Genomic DNA, 17,319 nt, shown 5'->3' with positions numbered 1-17,319 from the left:
AAGGATACACAGTAACTACAAAAATTATTGCATGCAATGTGTTTTTGTGGGCTTAAAAATATGAAGGATATAAGTATATTGAGTGGAATTTGATGAGTCGCTAGCTGGCTTGGCTCATTTATTCACACAGTCTATGAGCTCATTTCCATTTCCATTTCGCTTTACAGGAAAATTTCTGAACCAGGAACAGAAATTGGAAATCATGGAACAAGGAAATAACTCAGGAGTGACTGAATTTGAGTTACATTGTCTTTCAGGTCTTTGAGACCTTCAACTTTTCTATTTTGCTTTTTTCACACTTTTCTATTTATCCATTGTGCTGGGGAACCTCCTCATTGTGCTCACAATCATCTCTGACTCTGTGCTACACACACCCATGTACTTCCTCCTCAGTAACCTCTCCCTCATTGACGTGTGTCTGTCAACCTTTGCCACCCCAAAATGATTGTTGATTTCCTCATGGAGCACAAGACCATCTCCTTTGAGGGCTGCATGACCCAAATATTCTTTCTGCATGTTTTTGGTGGTGGAGAAATGATGCTGCTGGTGGCCATGGCATATGACAGATATGTAGCCATATGTTGACCCAGGCACTATGTGACCACCATGAGTATTCACAAGTGCACAGGTCTCATGCTGGGCTCCTGGGTCATTGGGGTTCTGCACTCAGGAAGTCAGTTGGTCTTCACAGTAAACCTTCCATTCTGTGGCCCCAATAAAGTGGACAGGTTTTTCTGTGACCTTCCCCTAATTGTCAATCTTGCCTGCACTGATACATATGTCCTCCAGAATCTGATGCTTGCAGACAGTGGTCTAATGGCTGTGAGTTCCTTTGTAATCTTGCTGATCTCCTATTTGGTCATCCTGGTTACCCTGCGATGTCATTCCTCATCTGGCATGGCCAAGGCACGGGCCACCCTGAGTGCCCATGTCACAGTGGTGATTCTCTTCTTCGGGCCCTGCATTTTCATTTATGCCTGGCCATTCAGGAACTTCCCAGCAGATAAGGTGCTCTCAGTATTCTATACTGTTTTCACCTCTCTCTTAAACTCCTTGATCTATGCTTTAAGGAATAAGAAAGTAATATCAGCAATACTAAAACTGAGGAGTCAACAGATTAGTCCTTGACAGTCTCCCAGCTTTCCCTTGTGTTAAGTAATAGCTCATAATAAAAGCCAGGTTACTGCACCTTTCTGTGAGAATTACTGTTACACTTGAAATATCCTAACAGGAGAATGGGACTCTTTATCTTTTTCTTAAGAAATAATTCTTATTTGATTCAGACTAAAATTATTTGTAATGATCAAAGTCTTTCTTTTCTATGAAATCTATGGTTCTATCAAATTTATGCTACTTCTACCCATGTTGAAAAATGTTAAAATGTAACTAATACTAATATAAGATGTTAAATTATATTAAAAAAATAAGAATAGTGTTTAATTTTCAGATATATCTGCACCTCATCTCATTTAGTGCCAGAAATTAGAGGCAGATACAGTTTTTAATTTTATAGATGAGGATTCTGTTGCACCATTCTCAACTTTTTTAAGTTGGAAAATAAATCTGATTACAGAATCCAACCTTCTGCCATTGCTCCTTTATATTTAGAAGTATATGTATCTGAAATGCTTGTTATTCAAACTGTTTCTGTCTGAACTAAGGAACTATATACATTGAGTTTTTTGTGAGTGTGCATGTACAAATGTCATTTCTTGCAATCCAAACCCTCACTGCAAAGTATCCAAATATAGGGATCAAATACTGAACATATGTATTTGCTGAGTTCATATTCTCAACTCAAAAACAAAATGGATATTTAAACTTTCCATTGACAATGGACAAGCAGCCAACCTGGGGACCCAGGTAATGTTTCTTTGTCAATGTATTAAATCATAGTTAAATACTGTCAGCCAAAGTTAGTGGGTTGATGACTACACATAAAAACAGATATCTCTCATGTATAAATAGATGGTTTCATGAACACTGCTAAATATATGCTTTTGTGCCTATATATTCCTATGCTTAGCTAGGCCATTGTTTCTATTCTACCAAAATGAATAAAGCTTAATTTACAATACATGTTTTTCAATGCTCTCCAAAAGTGTAAGAATATTCTTTTGATTTCTCAAACAAAGTCTATATATTCACATCCAAATTTAAATGTTAATTAGGACATTAGCATTTAATACCAGTTATGTTTTTTCCTTCATAATGTCACCATTCTGCAATATCCTTTGATTTCTCTTTGAAATATAGAATTAAAAATAATCCAATAAATAGCTCTATAATATAATATGATGATAATAAAACCAAACATATTCAAATATCACTAAATAGTTTTAAAATTGTGCCTGCATATATTATTTTATCTGACTCCCATAAGATACCTGTGCATCAGAAAAGAAGATTATACTTCTCTTTATGAAACTATTGAAATACATGTAATCTGAAATTCTAACATAATTTATCTATAAATTCTGCATGCATTTAAAAGAGAAACCAATAGCTTTGTGGGATATTATGGGAGAAGTAAGGTGTTGGGAAGTGATTTCAGATAATTAAATGATGGACAATGCAGGGCCATTGGGAAAAGTTTGTCTGTGCAAGTGTGTGGATTAGAATTAGATCCTTTGTGCCTGAACCCATAAAGCCTATTTTTCAGTGAAGGTGTGGACGTGAAGAATGTCCTGATAAGTAAAAAGAAAAGGCTAAAAATGTTTCCTCACAGCCCTCATCTATAATTAGAAAAAAAATATTTCCTCATGGAAATTATAATGATGACTTTGCTCACATACAAGTTTGAATTTAAATTTTCATTACTTCTTAGTCAGAAAAGTTTTACCATGAAAAATCAACATGAAAAACGTTCCATCTCAGGAATTGATGAAACTTTAGGGCTTGTGGCAAAAGAAAATAGAAATTTCTCTGAGGGGTCCACATACTTAAAACTTTGCATAATGAAATCCTGCTAAATTTGAATTCACAATTAAATTCACAAAAACACAAAAGCAGCCTAACCACAGGGTACAAGAGCCATAGGACCAAAAAGGCAGGTAGAAAGAAAAAGGATGTTAAAAAACATCTATCACACAGGACCATGGTGGCTCAGTGGCAGAGTCTTCACTTTCCATTGTGGAGAACTGGTTCAATTCCAGGTGCCTGCCCATGTAAAAAAAAAGACATATCAAACAAACATCAATCCAAAAAGGCAAAAAGTACAAATTCAGCAGCATATGAAAAAATGTACTCCATGCTAATGGGGATTTCTGTCAGGAATGCAATATGGTTAAAAACAAAAAGCAATCAATGTAACTCACCACCTTAATTGATTGAAGGAAAAATTACTGATGCTCAAGTGATGCAGTAAAAGCATTTGATGAAATTGGACATTCATTCATAGTAAAATCACTTAACAAAATAGGAATAGAAGGGAATTCCTTCAAAGATAACACCCACAGCTAACATCATACCCAATGGTCAAAGACTGAAAATTTCTCTCTAAGATGAGGATCAAGACAATAATGTGTGCTTTTCCCCTTCTCTTCATATTGCTCTGGAAATTCTAAGCAGAGCAAGTAGGAAAGTAAAAGAAATCTCCTGTACTGGAAATGGAGAATTATCTCTATTCACAGGTGACAAGATCTTATATATAGAAAACTTGAAGGAAACATACCCACATAAACTATTAGAGTTAATACACAAATTCCTCCGAGGTGGAGATTATAAGATCAACATTTAAAAAGCTATTGTAGGAGTTCTGGAGAAGATGGTGGCTTAGTAAGGCACGCAGGTCTTAGTTCCTCCTCCAGAACAACTACTAAAGAAGTAGAGACAGTACAGAACAGCTCCTGGAGCCACCACAGAGACCAGAAACACAGCATACCCCATTCTGGAATGGCTGGGCTGGCTAAGAGACTCCACTGTGGCGAGGTCCCCAAGAGGCGTGCACTTCCCCGGGCTGCGGTGGCTGGCTGCTGGAGCTCCCTCCCTCCATCCTGGGCCGGCTGGGAGGTTTGGATCAGGTTTCCCAAGCCGTGGTGGTCGGCACCCCTCCCCACGTGTGGCTTCCCGGGCCAGCTGGGAGCCTCGGAGCGGCGGTCCCCCAACCCGCGGTGGCTGCCGACCGGAGCCCCTTCCACACACATGAGTTCCCGTGCCGGCTGGGAACCTTGGAGTGGCAGTTCCCCAAGCCATGGTGGCCCTCCCACACGTGGCTTCCTGGGCTGGCTGGGAGATTTGGAACGGTGGTTTCCCAAGCCACGGCAGCCAGCACCCCTTCCCCATGCATGGCTTCCTGGGCCGGCTGGGAGCCTCGGAACAGTAGTCCCCCAAGCCACGGCAGCTGGTGACCCTCTCCCACAGGCAACTTCCCTGAGGGAAAGGAAAGAGTCTTCAACAGTAGTAGAGACTGAGCCCAACCTAACACCAATAGTGGCATTAATGAACAACTTCTGACTACTAAAAGTAGTCCCTCAGCTCAGGTGAAACTGATCAAGGCAGAAATTGCTGATTGGCCTAACTGAAAAAAAAGAAAGGGGCAAAACAGAGCCTTCTGTGGCTGTTTCTATGGAGGCTTCGTTGCCTCTGGGCTCAGCGCTGGGTTTACATAGGTTACAACTGTCCCGAATGCAGAAACAGGCTGCTTTCAGGGCTCTCTACCACCTGAACCTTCCCCACGGGAGGGGTGAAACACAACTCAGGTGGAATCCCTCTCTCAAGGAACTCAGATCCCAGGACTTCACAATTTGAAGTCATTAAAATGAACCTGCAACCTTTCCTCTGTCTCCACCACATACACAGCAGTGAGAGTCTTCCAAAGTTAAAGGAGCCACAACATCTTTTGCTGGTGGGACCCACAGACAGACAAGCACCACATACTGGGCAGGATAAGAAAAACAGAGCCCAGGGACTTCACAGGAAAGTCTTTCAACCTGCTGGGTCCCACACTCAGGGAAATCTGATTAAATGCCCAGATGCCAGCAAAAAATAATGAATCACACAAGGAAAATTGAAGATATGGCCCAGTCAAAGGAGCAAACCTATAGCTCAAATGAGATACAGGAGCTGAGACAACTAATTCTGAATATACGAACAGAAATGGAAAACCTCTTCAAAAACCAAATCAATAAATTGAGGGAGGACATGAAGAAGGCATGGGATCAACAAAAAGAAGAAATGGAATGTCTGAAAAAACAAATCACAGAACTTATGGGATTGAAAGACAAAGTAGAAGAGATGAAAAAAACAATGGAAACCTTCAATGGTAGATTTAAAGAGACAGAGGATAGAATTAGTGAACTGGAGGATGGAACATCTGAAATCCAAAAAGAAACAGAAACTATAGGGAAAAGAATGGAAAAACTTGAGCAGGAGCCCAAGGAATTGAATGATAATATGAAGCACATAAATATACGTGTTATGGGTGTCCCAGAAGGAGAAGAGACGGGAAAAGGATGGGAGAAACTAATGAAAGAAATTATCACTGAAAATTTCCCAACTCCTATGAAAGACCTAAAATTACAGATCCAAGAAGGGCAGTGCACCCCAAAGAGAATAGACCCAAATAGGCATTCTCCAAGACACTTACTAGTTAGAATGTCAGAGGTCAAAGAGAAATAGAGGATCTTGAAAGCAGCAAGAGAAAAACAATCCATCACATACAAGGGAAACCCAATAAGACTATGTGTAGATTTCTCAGCAGAAACCATGGAAGCTATTACTAAAAGAGAAAAACTGCCAACCAAGACTTCTATATCCAGCAAAATTGTCCTTCAAAAATGAGGGAGAAATTAAAACATTTTCAGACAAAAAGTCACTGAAAGAATTTGTGACAAAGAGACCAGTTCTGCAAGAAATACTAAAGGGAGCACTAGAGTTAGATATGAATAGACAGAAGAGAGAGGTATGGAGAAGAGTGTAGAAAGAGGGAAAATCAAATATGATATATATAATACAAAAGGCAAAATGGTCGAGGAAAGTATTACCCAAACAGTAATAACACCAAATGTTAATGGACTGAATTCCCCAATCAAAAGATATCGACTGGAGGTTCCAAGATGGCGGCTTAGTAAGGTACGCGCATCTTAGTTCCTCCTCCTCCAAAGTAACTACTAGGTGAACTGAAACAGTGCAGAACAGCTCCCGGGGCTACGGCAGGGAATGGACACACAGCGTACCCCAGTCTGGACTGGCTAGTCTGACTGCAAGACTCGGCTGCGGTGAGATCCCCAAGTGGAGCGCGATTTCCTGAGCAGCGGCAGCTGCGGAGGTCGGAGCTCCTCCCTCCCTCCTTCCGGGGCCGACTGAGAGTCTCGGAGAGGCAAATTTCCCAAGCCAAGGCAGCCAGCGCCCCTCTTTTGCGGGCGGCTCCCTGGTCTGGCTACGAGTCTCGGAGCAGAGGGCTACCAAACCCGCGGTGGCCCTCCCCCACGGGCGGCTTCCTGGTCCGGTGGGGAATACCCCAGGCCGCGGCGGCTGGTGACCGATGCCCTTCCCCCGTGTGTGACTTCCTGGTCCGGTGGTGAATTCCCCGGGCCTGCTGCGGCGACCAGCCACAGGGTCCCCACAAGCCGCGGTGGCTGATGCCCCCACCGCATGCGGCCCCCTGAACCAACGGAGAGAATTGGATTGGAAATCCCCAGGCAGTGGTGATCGGAGACTGGGGGGATCCCTTCCAAACACGTGAGACAAACATGTGCCACGAGCGCCACCTACTGGGCAGGATAAGAAAAACAGAACCCAGAGATTTCACAGAAAAATCTTACAACCTTGTTGGGTCCGACACCCAGGGAAATCTGACTAAATGCCCAGATGCCAGCAGCAGAAGATAACGGTCCATGCTCAGAAGATTGAGAATATGGCCCAGTCAGAAGAACAAACCAATAGTTCAAATGAGATACAAGAGCTGAGACAACTAATGCTGAATATATGAACAGAAATGGAAAACCTCTTCAAAAATGAAATCGATAAATTGAGGGAGGACATGAAGAAGACATGGGCTGAACATAAAGAAGAAATAGAAAAACTGAAAAAACAAATCACAGAACTTATGGAAGTGAAGGATAAAGTAGAAAAGATGGAAAAAACAATGGATACATACAATGATAGATTTAAAGAGACAGAAGATAGAATTAGTGATTTGGAGGATGGAACATCTGAATTCCAAAAAGAAACAGAAACTATCGGGAAATAAAGGGAAAAATTTGAACAGGGTATCAGGGAACTCAAGGATAATATGAACCACACAAATATATGTGTTGTGGGTGTCCCATAAGGAGAAGAGAAGGGAAAAGGAGGAGAAAAACTAATGGAAGAAATTATCACTGAAAATTTCCCAACTCTTATGAAAGACCTAAAATTACAGATCCAAGAAGTGCAGCACACCCCAAAGAGATTAGACCCAAATAGGCATTCTCCAAGACACTTACTAGTTAGAATGTCAGAGGTCAATGAGAAAGAGAGGATCTTGAAAGCAGCAAGAGAAAACAATCCATCACATACAAGGGAAACCCGATAAGACTATGTGTAGATTTCTCAGCAGAAACCATGGAAGCTAGAAGACAGTGGGATGATATATTTAAATTACTAAAAGAGAAAAACTGCCAACCAAGACTCCTATATCCTGCAAAATTATCCTTCAAAAATAAGGGAGAAATTAAAACATTCTCAGACAAAAAGTCACTGAGAGAATTTGTGACCAAGAGACCAGCTCTGCAAGAAATACTAAAGGGAACACTAGAATCAGATACAAAAAGACAGAAGAGAGAGGTATGGAGAAGAGTGTAGAAAGAAGGAAAATCAGATATGATATATATAATACAAAAGGCAAAATGGTAGAGGAAAATATTATCCAAACAGTAATAACACTAAATGTCAATGGACTGAATTCCCCAATCAAAAGACATAGATTGGCAGAATGGATTAAAAAACAGGATCCTTCTATATGCTGTCTACAGGAAACACATCTTAGACCCAAGATAAACATAGGTTGAAAGTGAAAGGTTGGAAAAAATATTTCATGCAAATAACAACCAGAAAAGAGCAGGAGTGGCTATACTAATATCCAACAAATTAGACTTCAAATGTAAAACAGTTAAAAGAGACAAAGAAGGACACTATATACTAATAAAAGGAACAATTAAACAAGAAGACATAACAATCATAAATATTTATGCACCAAACCAGAATGCCCCAAAATACGTGAGGAATACACTGCAAACACTGAAAAGGGAAATAGACTCATATACCATAATAGTTGGAGACTTCAATTCACCACTCTCATCAATGGACAGAACATCTAGACAGAGGATCAATAAAGAAATAGAGAATCTGAATATTACTATAAATGAGCTAGACTTAACAGACATTTATAGGACATTACATCCCACAACAGCAGGATACACCTTTTTCTCAAGTGCTCATGGATCATTCTCAAAGATAGACCATATGCTGGGTCACAAAGCAATTCTTAACAAATTTAAAACAATTGAAATCATACACAACACTTTCTCGGATCATAAAGGAATGAAGTTGGAAATCAATAATAGGCAGAGTACCAGAAAATTCACAAATACGTGGAGGCTCAAAAACACACTTCTAAACAACGAGAGGGTCAAAGAAGAAATTGGTAGAGAAATTAGCAAATACCTCAAGGCAAATGAAAATGAAAACACAACATATCAAAACTTATGGGATGCAGCAAAGGCAGTGCTAAGAGGGAAATTTATTGCCCTAAATGCCTATATCAGAAAAGAAGAAAAGGCAAAAATGCAGGAATTGACTGTCCACTTGGAAGAACTGGAGAAAGAACAGCAAACTAATCCCAAAGCAAGCAAAAGGAAAGAAATAACAAAGATTAGAGCCAAAATAAATGAAATTGAAAACATGAAAACAATAGAGAAAATCAATAAGGCCAGAAGTTGGTTCTATGAGAAAATCAATAAGATTGATGGGCCCTTAGCAAGATTGACAAAAGGAAGAAGAGAGAGGATGCAAATAAATAAGACCAGAAATGGAAGAGGAGACATAACTACTGACCTCACAGAAATAAAGGAGGTAATAACCGGATACTATGAACAACTTTACGCTAATAAATACAACAATGTAGAGGAAATGGACGGGTTCCTGGAAAGACATGAACAACCAACTTTGACTCAAGAAGACATAGATGACCTCAACAAACAAATCACAAGTAAATAAATTGAATCAGTCATTCAAAAGCTTCCTAAAAAGAAAAGTCCAGGACCAGACGGCTTCACATGTGAATTCTATCAAACATTCCAGAAAGAATTAGTACAAACTCCCCTCAAACTCTTCAAAAAAATCGAAGTGGAGGGAAAACTACCTAATTCATTCTATGAAGCCAACATCACCCTCATACCAAAACCAGGCAAAGATATTACAAGAAAAGAAAACTACAGGCCGATCTCTCTAATGAATATAGATGAAAAATCCTCAGTAAAATTCTAGCAAATCGTATCCAACAACACATTAAAAGAATTATACATCATGACCAAGTAGGATTCATCCCAGGTATGCAAGGATGGTTCAACATAAGAAAATCAATTAATGTAATACACCATATCAACAAATCAAAGCAGAAAAATCACATGATCATCTCAATTGATGCAGAGAAGGCATTTGACAAGATTCAACATCCTTTCCTGTTGAAAACACTTCAAAGGATAGGAATACAAGGGAACTTCCTTATAATGATAGAGGGAATATATGAAAAACCCACAGCTCATATCATCCTCAATGGGGAAAAATTGAAAAGTTTCCCCCTAAGAGCAGGAACAAGACAAGGATTTCCACTATCACCATTATTATTCATCATTGTGTTCGAGGTTCTAGCCAGAGCAATTAGACAAGAAAAAGAAATACAAGGCATCAGAATTGGAAAGGAAGAAGTAAAACTATCACTGTTTGCAGACGATATGATACTATACATCGAAAACCTGGAAAAATCCACAACAAAACTACTAGAGCTAATAAATGAGTACAGCAAAGTAGCAGGTTACAAGATCAACATTCAAAAATCTGTAGCATTTCTATACAATAGCAATGAACAAGCGGAGGGGGAAATGAAGAAACGAATCCCATTTACAATTGCAACTAAAAGAATAAAATACCTAGGAATAAATTTAACTAAAGAGACAAAAAACCTGTATAAAGAAAACTACAAAAAACTGCTAAAGGAAATCACAGAAGACCTAAATAGATGGAAGGGCATACCGTGTTCATGGATTGGAAGACTAAATATAGTTAAGATGTCAATCCTACCTAAATTGATTTACAGATTCAATGCAATACCAATCCAAATCCCAACAACTTATTTTTCAGAAATGGAAAAACCAATAAGCAAATTTATCTGGAAGGGCAGGGTGCCCCGAATTCCTAAAAACATCTGGAGGAAAAAAAACGAAGCTGGAGGTCTTGCACTGACTGACTTTAAGGCATATTATGAAGCCACAGTGGTCAAAACAACATGGTATTGGCATAAAGATAGATATATCGACCAATGGAATCGAATAGAGTGCTCAGATATAGACCCTCTCATCTATGGACATTTGATCTTTGATAAGGCAGTCAAGCCAACTCACCTGGGACAGAACAGTCTCTTCAATAAATGGTGCCTAGAGAACTGGATATCCATATGCAAAAGAATGAAAGAGGACCCGTATCTCACACCCTACACAAAAGTTAACTCAAAATGGATCAAAGATCTAAACATTAGGTCTAAGACCATAAAACAGTTAGAGGAAATGTAGGGAGATATCTTATGAATCTTACAATTGGAGGCAGTTTTATGGACCTTAAACCTAAAGCAAGAGCACTGAAGAAGGAAATAAATAAATGGGAACTCCTCAAAATTAAACACTTTTGTGCATCAAAGAACTTCATCAAGAAAGTAGAAAGACAGCCTACACAATGGGAATCAATATTTGGAAATGACATATCAGATAAAGGTCTAGTATCCAGAAATTATAAAGAGATTGTTCAACTCAACAAAAAAAAAGACAGCCAACCCAATTACAAAATGGGAAAAAGACTTGAATAGACACCTCTCAGAGGAGGAAATACAAATGGCCAAAAGGCACATGAAGAGATGCTCAATGTCCCTGGCCATTAGAGAAATGCAAATCAAAACCACAATGAGATATCATCTCACACCCACCAGAATCACCATTATCAACAAAGCAGAAAATGACAAGTGCTGGAGAGGATGCGGTGAAAGAGGCACACTTATCCACTGTTGGTGGGAATGTCAAATGGTGCAATCACTGTGGAAGGCAGTTTGGCAGTTCCTCAAAAAGCTGAATATAGAATTGCCATACGACCCAGCAATACCATTGCTGGGAATCTACTCAAAGGAATTAAGGGCAAAAACTCAAACAGACATTTGCACACCAATGTTTATAGCAGCGTTATTTACAATTGCATGAGATGGAAACAGCCAAAATGTCCATCAACAGACGAGTGGCTAAACAAACTGTGGTATATACATACGATGGAATATTATGCAGCTTTAAGACAGGATAAACTTATGAAGCATGTAATAACATGGATGGACCTAGTGAACATTATGCTGAGTGAGTCTAGCCAAAAACTAAAAGACAAATACTGTATGGTCCCAATGATGTGAATCGACATTCGAGAATAAACTTGGAATATGTCATTGGTAACAGAGTTCAGCTTGAGTTAGAAACAGGGTAAGATAATGGGTAATTGCAGCTGATGGGATACAGACTGTGCAACAGAACTAGATACAAAAACTCAAAAATGGACAGCACAATAATACCTAATTGTAAAGTAATCATGTTAAAACACTGAATGAAGCTGCATCCGAGCTATAGGTTTTTGTTTTGTTTTGTTTTGTTTTGTTCTTACTATTATTACTGTTATTTTTTTCTCTATATTAACATTCTATATCTTTTTCAGTCGTGTTCCTAGTTCTTCTAAACTGATGCAATTGTACTAAGAAAAGATGATCATGCATCTATGTGATGATGCTAAGAATTACTGATTGCATATGTAGAATGGTATGATTTCTAAATGTTCGGTTAATTTTTTTTTTCTGTTAATTAATAAAGAAAAAAGAGGGAGGCATTATAGCCGAGAAATCAGGATTTAAAAGATGATTTTGGTTACTGAATCATTATATAGATGTTCTTTTTCACTTTGTGGGGTGTTGGAGTAGACAGGGTATACCTGAAAGCCCTAAACTATAATTAAGTTGTCCTGATATCTGAAATGATTGCGAAAGCCCTTATCTTGTGCCTTTGTGACTATTAAAGCTGTTACTTATCTGGTCATTTTCTTATAGGGCAAAGGCCCTAATGCTAATAAAGTCAGCCATAAACTAGCTTCAGTCCCATATGTTTGTAAATTGTAACAGATAGTTTGTGCTATTGAAAGATAATTGTCTTCCTTTCTTTTGGTTTACACCTTTAGTTCTGAAGTGATAGCTTTGTCTCCCCTCCTTTCAACTTCTGTTCTCCCATTGAAATGACAATAACACTTTCTCTTTTTGTGCTTTGCAGTTGGTATTCTAAATGACCTCATCTAACCTTGCTAAAATCCTTAAAAACTTTGAACCCCTTAAACTTGGAGAGACAGATTTTGGGCTCCTAGACCATGTGCTCTCTTACCACTCACATAGTAATAAACTTTTTCTCTCTGAAAAAAAAATCAGCAAACCCTAATATGCTGTACTGATTTTTCATCTATTAATCAATTTAAAATCATCATCAGTGTCATGAAGTGATTCTGCCAGGTATTTAACAGAATTAATTTTAATAAAAATCTTCTGGCACTTTGGAGAAAGTTTAGGAGGAAATATAATTCAATGGCCAGGGATCCCCTTCAGGTATGGGCTATCTAAACCAACTCTTTAATTCAAGTGTTTGGTACACAGAAAACACTAAATGTATTTGCAGAATTAATAAATATTATAGAATCATGAATAGATGATAGAACATTTCTCAATTCATTTTATTAGGCAAGATTACAACACAAAAACAAGACAAGTACATTACAAAAAAAGTAAACCACAGATCGCTAAACCTCATGAACACACAGTGCTACCATCAGAAAACCTGGTCCTAAATAGTTAGGTCCACCTGATTTTGCATCAATTAGAGAAAGAAGTTTCTTAATTTGGTGAGAAGGGGAGTTTATAGAAGATACAGCATTAAGGAACTAGGAGAAAAACTTTTGAAGACTGGTTTTGAGTGGGTAGTTTGGTTTGGGTTTTTATAACTCCAAACAGACAAAGAACTGGCCAGGATCCAGAAGAAAGCAAAAGAGAAAAAAAATAGAAAAGGAAAAACAGCTTGGTTAAATATGCTATTATCCTGTAGGTCCCTCTAGTTACTGGCTATTTGGGTTTTTGATCTTGTCTTTCAACAGGGAAAAAGGTGCTGATAGTAGTTCATATGATGGTTTATTCTTGGAAGCAGAGGTAGGGAAGTTTCTGGTTAGGGGAGTACGTTTTTGAAATAAGACCAACAGCAAACTGTTTCAACAAAGGCTTTTTATACTTAAAATGACTTCAAGGCTGCTTAAGTGAAGTGATCATTAAAAAAAAGGTTTTTTCTAGCTACTGAAGACTATTCTAAGCATTTTTAGCTAAAGGATTATATTGTGTATTTTCTATTTATCCCGCTATCAATATGCAAAAATCCATAACAAAATATTACTAAATATAGTCCAGCAACATATAAACATAATAAAACTTCATGATAAAGTTCCATTTATCTGAAGAAAGCAAGGCTGGTCCACAGCATGATTATCTCAATAGCTGCACAAAAAAGAAGTAAAACACTGGACAAAATTCAACATCTAATCATGATAAAGATTCTCAACAAACTAGGAATAAAAGGGAAATCCCTTAATCTTATAAAAAGGCATCTAAAAAAACCTACACTTCATAATGGTAAAGATTGAATTCTTCTTCTAAGATCAAAAAGAAAACAGCACTTTTATCCAACAGCATACAGAAAGCCCTACCCAATGCAATAAGGCAAAGTAAACAAAGAAAAAGGCATACAGGAAGAAACAAAGACACTGAGCTCTTTCTGTTTAGTGACAAGAAGATTATTTATGTCAGGGGTTGGCAAATTCAGCCCTTGGTGCAAATCTGGCCCTGCACATGGTTTTACAAATAAAATTCTATTGGAGCAAAACCACAACAACTTGTTATATACTGTCTATGGCAGTTTTTGTACAACAACAATAGAGGTAAATAGTACTCACAAACAGAGTATGGCTTTTTTTGTTTTGTTTTAAGATTTCTTAAAACATTTTTTCTTGTTAAATATGATATATATATATCAAAAAGCCATAAATTTCAAAGTACATTGCAAGACATAGTTATACAACACATTTCAAACTTTTGTATGGTTTACAGTTCCACAGTTTCATATGTTTTGCTACCTGCTCCCAGACATTAGAGACTAAAAATATAATGATTCATTTGTCATATTCATTTGTTAAATCTAAACTTCTCTATTATAATTCCTCCTTCCCATTGATCCTTCACCTAATCTTTAGGTATATTTGGGTTATGCCACTGTAACGTCTTTGTTTTTTCCTCAAATATATAACATATATATATATACACACACATACATTATACTGAAGCCATGTAATTCCTCTTCTCTAAGATAAAGTATTTTCTCAATGCGGAACTGTTAATGAGAACAGTGATAATTATCAATGCAAGAAGATAAAAGTGCTGGAAAGAATGGATGCTTTGAAATCAGAAAACTCTAAGTATTCTGGCTCTGCTACTGTTAGCTGGCTGCTTTTTTTAAATTTTGCTATTAATTTTTAATTTAAAAAAATATGACAAGAAAGAAACACATTCTTAACATATGATCCTTTCCATTATACATATATAATCAGTAATTCACAGTATCATCGCATAGTTGCATATTCATCAACATGATCATTTCTTAGAACATTTGCAGCAATTCAGAAAAAGAAATAAAAAGACAACAGAAAAAAATTCATACATACCATACCCCTTACCCCTCCCTTTCATTGGTCATTAGCATTTCAATATAAATTTAACATTTGTATCCCCTATTATTTATTTTTATTCCATATGTTTTACTCGTCTGTTGATAAGGTAGATAAAAGGAGCATCATACACAAGGTTTTCACAATGACCCAGTCACATTGTGAAAGTTATATCATTATACAATCATCTTCAAGAAACATGGCTACTGGAACACAGCTCTATATTTTCAGGCAGTTCCCTCCAGCCTCTCCACTACATCTTGACTAACAAGGTGGTATCTGTTTAATGTGTAAGAATAACCTCCAGGATAACCTCTCAACTCTGGAATCTCTCAGCCACTGACACTTTATTTTGTCTCATTTCACTCTTCCCCTTTTTTGGTCGAAGTTTTCCCAATCCCTTGATTTTGAGTCTCAGTTCATTCTAGGGCTTTTCTCAATTCCTTGATGCTGAGTCTCAGCTCATTCTAGTATTTCTGTCCCACGTTGCCAGGAAGGTCCACACCCCTGGGAGTCATGTCCCACACAGACAGCGGAAGGACAGTGAGTTTGCTTATTGTGTTGAGTATGGCTCTTAAAGCCTAAGAGCTATAGTTATTATCTGACCCCTTACAGAAAGAATTTGCCAATCCCTTGTGTACATGGAAAATTGTGACAGCTCTCAGAACAAACAAATGAGTTTAACAAGGTCATAGGGTGTAATGTCAACATAGAAAAACCAACAGTATTTCCAGAATTTTGAAACAATATCATTTAAATACCACCAAAAACAGGGAGAGAGAAAGAGAGAGAGAGAGAGAAATACTTGGGGATAAGTCTGACCAAAGAAGTAAAAGAATTGTACACCAGAAACTATAAAATATTGAGAAGAGAAATTAAAGGGAGTGTAACTGAAAGGGAAGATATATCTTATCCATGTGTTGAAACACGCATGATTATGAACAGATCAGTTAATTACAAATTGATCCATAACTTCAACACAATATGAATCTGTATCCAAGCAAGCGTTTTTATCTTAGAAGTTGAAAAGCTGATTCTAAAAATCATATGGAGGTACAAAGAACACATAGGGCCTGCAACTTTGATATAGAGAAGAAATTTAGAGGGCCGATACTATTCGATTTTATTACTTACTACAAATTACAGTAAAACAAAACAGTTTGATATTGGTGTAAAGATAGATAAATAATTTAATGTAACTTAATAAAGTCCAGGAACCATATAATTTTATCTGGACAATTTATTTTAATGATAGATGCAAAAAAGAGTCAGGAGAGAAAGAAAATTATTTCCTACAAATGGTGCTGGAACAATTTGATGTTCAACAGAAAAAAAATGAAAAGAGGAAAACACAAGAAATTATTTGATACCTAACATCATATACAAAAAAAATTCAAAGATGCATAATGAACTTAATAATAAACCTAAGTCTATAAACCTTCCAGAAGAAAATAAAGGAACAAAGCTTTGTGGCAATGAGCTAGACAAGGATTTCTTAAATACAACATGAAATTCACATAGAACAAATTGATATATTTAATTTCTTGGAAAGTAAATGTTCTGCTTCTCAAAAGACATTATTTGAATAAAAAGTCAAACCACAAATAGGGAGAAAATCTTTACAAAGAATATATGAGAAAGGACTTGTATCCAGAATATATAAAGAATTATGGGAACTCAATAATAATAAAGAAAGCAATCCAGTTCCGGAGAAGATGGCGGCTTAGTAAGACGCGTGGGTCTTAGTTCCTCCTCCAGAAAAGCAACTAAAGAAACAGAAACAATACAAAACAGCTCCCGGAGTCACGACAGAGACCAAAAAGACAGCGTACCCCATTCTGGAACAGCTGAACGGGCAGGGAGAATCTGCTGCGGTGAGATACCTGGGGAGCGCGCATTTTCCCGGCCGGGGCGGCTGGCGGCTGGGGTCCCCTCTGCGCGCGTGGCTCCCCGGTCTGGCTGGGAGCGTTGGATGGCGGGGCCCTCCCGTCGCGCTTGGCGTTTCGCGCTGGCTGGGCAGTTGGGGCCGGCGCTCTCCTGGGCCACGGCGGCCGGCGGCCCCCGCCTCCACCGCAGTTTCCCGGGCCGACTGCCGTGCAGACAGACGAGCGCCACGAGCGCCACCTACTGGGCAGGAAAAGAAAAACAGAGCCCAGAGATTTCACAGAAAAACCTTTCAACCAGCTGGGTCCCACACCCAGGGAAATCTGATCAAATGCCCAGACACCAGCAGAAAATAATGGATGACGCTCGGAAAATTGAAGATATGGCCCAGTCAAAGGAACAAACCAATAG

At 38.2% G+C, this 17,319-nt stretch overlaps 1 pseudogene; it reads left to right on the top strand.

Moving 5' to 3' along the window:
* The first annotated feature begins 202 nt into the window (after window positions 1-202).
* On the top strand, window positions 203-1,128 carry LOC143655349 (olfactory receptor 4K15-like; annotated as a pseudogene).
* Window positions 1,129-17,319: the final 16,191 nt, after the last annotated feature.

The sequence above is a fragment of the Tamandua tetradactyla genome, chromosome 14 (genome assembly GCF_023851605.1).
Source record: "Tamandua tetradactyla isolate mTamTet1 chromosome 14, mTamTet1.pri, whole genome shotgun sequence".
NCBI classification, from domain to species: Eukaryota; Metazoa; Chordata; class Mammalia; order Pilosa; family Myrmecophagidae; genus Tamandua; species Tamandua tetradactyla.
This window is presented reverse-complemented; position numbering and strand designations above follow the sequence as displayed.